Source organism: Heptranchias perlo, unplaced genomic scaffold (genome assembly GCF_035084215.1).
Source record: "Heptranchias perlo isolate sHepPer1 unplaced genomic scaffold, sHepPer1.hap1 HAP1_SCAFFOLD_402, whole genome shotgun sequence".
Classification (NCBI taxonomy): Eukaryota; Metazoa; Chordata; class Chondrichthyes; order Hexanchiformes; family Hexanchidae; genus Heptranchias; species Heptranchias perlo.
Genome location: NW_027139414.1, coordinates 162,739 through 166,105, shown reverse-complemented (window position 1 = coordinate 166,105; position 3,367 = coordinate 162,739). Strand labels below are relative to the sequence as shown.

At 44.2% G+C, this 3,367-nt stretch overlaps 1 non-coding gene across 1 annotated transcript; it reads right to left on the bottom strand.

The window, feature by feature from the left end:
* Positions 1-1,014: 1,014 nt before the first annotated feature.
* On the bottom strand, positions 1,015-1,099 carry trnak-uuu (transfer RNA lysine (anticodon UUU)). Its single transcript is given in 2 exon segments — positions 1,015-1,050; positions 1,063-1,099. It is a non-coding gene; the product is annotated as a tRNA-Lys (tRNA).
* Between the last annotated feature and the right edge of the window lie 2,268 nt (positions 1,100-3,367).

The following is a 3,367-nucleotide window of genomic DNA, read 5'->3' as shown; positions in this document are numbered from 1 at the left end:
GCCTCAGATATTTACAATCTATATTAATGACTTAGATGAGGGGACCGAGTGTAATGTATCCAAGTTTGCTGACGATACAAAACGAGGTGGGAAAGTAAGCTGTGAGGAGGACGCAAAGAGGATGCAAAGTGAAACAGACAGGATAAGTGAGTGGGCTAGAAGTTGGCAAATGAAGTATAAAGTGGGGAAATGTGAGATTATTCACTTTGGTAGGAAGAATAGAAATGCAGAATATCTTTTAAACGGTGAGAGACTACGAAATGTTGGAATTCAGAGGGATTTGTGTGTCCTTGTACACGGATCACAGAAAGTTAACATGCAGGTGCAACAAGCAATTAGGAAAGCAAATGGTGTGTTGGCCTTTATTGCGAGGTGGTTGGAGAACAAGGATAAAGAAGTCTTGCTGTAATTATATAGGGCTTTGGTGAGACCGCATCTGGAGTACTGTGTACAGTTTTGATCTCCTTACCTGGGAATGATACACTTGCCTTAGAGTGGGTGCAACAAAGGTTGACTAGATTGATTCCTGGGATGAGAGGTTTGTCCTGTGAGGAGAGATTGAGCAGAATGGGCCGATATTCTCTGGTGTTTACAATGATGAGGTGATCTCATTGAAACATATAAAATTCTTAGAGGGCTTGACAGGGTAGATGCTGGGATGCTGTTTCCCCTCGCTGGAGAGTCTAGAACTAAAGGTTATAATCTCAAGATAAGGGGCCAGTCATTTCGTTCAGAGATTTCTTTGCTGAGATGGTTGTGAACCATTGGAATTCTCCACCCCAGAGGGCTGTGGATGCTGAGCCATTGAATAGATTCAAAACTGATGTGGATAGAATTTTGGACACTCAGGAACTCAAGGGATATGGGGATAGGTCGGGAAAGTGGAGTTGAGGTCGAAGATCAGCGTTATCAAATGGCGGAGCAGGCTCGAGGGACTGAATGGCCAACTCTTGCTCCTTTCGCTGATGTTGGTCCGCTGGAAAAGCAGAACTTGCCAGCTGTTTTAAAACTTTAAGCCTGAACAGGGACTTGAACCCTGGACCCTCAGATCACCACCTGTTTTAAAAGTCTGATGCTCTACCGACTGAGCTATCCAGGCTCGTTGTTTGATTGGTTTCCATCATACAGATTCATGGTGGGACTCTGAATTATCCCTGTCAATGTCGAATTCGGGGGAGTATCTCTTTTATACAATTTTCAGCAACGTGTTGAGGAGAATCCTTGTTTCTGTTGAACATGATGTAAGAAACATGGACAGCGAACTCGTGAGTTTACAATTCTTCTTGTTTGTACAAAATGTCTTGTCATTCGTTAGCAGCAATTAAAAAAAAACACTTTACCCAATGGTTCAAAAGCTGAACTTGTTCCACACGGGAGCTGGAAAAGGCCTCTCGACATTTCAGCCGATCAACAATTGAAAGCTGAATAATTTCACCCGTTACACCGTGACACCAGGCAGCAGATTTGCCTCCCGAATTTTCCCTACACGACACTTCAAACCGATGAATCCCTGCTTCACGGAAAGAAGAATTGTGTGTTTGGTTCTTTAGATTTAAAGATGTCGTGCCGGCCGCTTTACCATTTCAGCTCTCGCCAATCGCCCCCTCTCCCTCCTATAAACAAATAAACTCTCGCCTGCTATTGCAAGACGGGAGGCCCGAGGAGCCTCAGTGCCCACATGGGGACATGAAGAAGTCGATGTGTTATGGAACCGGTTGTACCTTGAACTCCAGTCAAAATGTTTAGAAGGTTCAACTACTTTAGATGGTGCTGGAGCTCACAACCCCAGCATTTCCCGAGTGTATAATTATTGTAGAAATAACGCGCGCTGACCGATTGCTCCACTGGAGCCGCGCACGGTCTGTGTCCCCAGTGCTCCCATCAAACAGCTTCATCCTCGGTCTCTCAATTATCACTTCCTGATCTTTCCCACACAGAAGCCTCCAAACAAGAGGCGATTCGTTAAACATCCGCAGTGACCTTTAAAAGCCGTGGAATCTGAAACAAAACCCCAGACGATAAGAACTTTTAATGATATTATTATTATTAACTTAAGGACAATTATTTTCATGCTACTTTGAGGATTTGGGGAAATTGGGAGCTGAAACTAAGAAACTCTCTCTGGGCTGTCGGTGATTGGAGAGATGGGCGGCATTTCATTTGAAAACCGAGGCTCGGAACTTCCTGATGGAGAAGTGTGAGAGAAGATTGTGGTTAGTGGCAGTTGCCGGGGAGATCGAGAGGAGAGGGAGAAAAGTCAAAGTCACAGCTGTGACAGCTCAAGTGCTCTGCTTATCTGTAATATTTAGAAAGTAATGTACAGTACACGGCAAACCGATTTGGTATCAGTTAGCAAAAATATTAAAAGACACGGGTTTAAAGGCGAATTTGTGAAGAGGGAACGGATTTAACCGCCAGACCAAAATCATTCCCCATGAATCTGAAGCATCTTGGGGAAAATGGCAGTGCGAACTGTTCTGTTCATGTCATGACTTGAAAGACCCTCGAATTACCGACAGTATCTTTGAACGAGTTGTGCAGTAAAACCGCGATAGAAGCCGCTTTGCATTCGTCAAACGTGTTGGTGACGATATTGAAACATAGGAACAGGAGTCGGCCATTCAGCCCCTCGTGTCTGCTCCGCCATTAAAAAAGATCATGGCTGATCTGTGATCTAACTCCATATACCTGCCTTTGGCCCATATCCCTTAATACCTTTGGTTGCCAAAAAGCTATCTGTCTCACATTTAAATTTAGCAATTGAGCTCGTATCAATTGCCGTTTGCGGAAGAGAGTTCCAAACTTCTACCGCCCTTTGTGTGTAGAAATGTTTTCTAATCTCACTCCTGAAAGGTCTGGCTCTAATATTTAGACTGTGCCCCCTACTCCTAGAATCCCCAACCAGCGGAAATAGTTTCTCTCTATCCACCCTATCTGTTCCCCTTAATATCTTATAAACTTCGATCAGATCACCCCTTAACCTTCGAAACTCCAGAGAATACAACCCCAATTTGTGTAATCTCTCCTCGTAACTTAACCCTTGAAGTCCGGGTATCATTCTAGTAAACCTACGCTGCACTCCCTCCAAGGCCATTATGTCCTTCCGAAGGTGCGGTGCCCAGAACTGCTCACAGTACTCCAGGTGCGGTCTAACCATGTTTTTGTATAGCTGCAGCATAACTTCTGCCCCCTTGTACTCTAGTCCTCTCGGTATAAAGGCCAGCATTTCATTAGAATTCTTGATTATTTTCTGCACCTGTTCATGACACTTCAACGGTCTATGTACCTGAACCCCTAAGTCCCTTTGGACATCCACTGTTTTTACCTTTTTACCATTTAGAAAGTACCCTGTTCTCTCCTTTTTTGA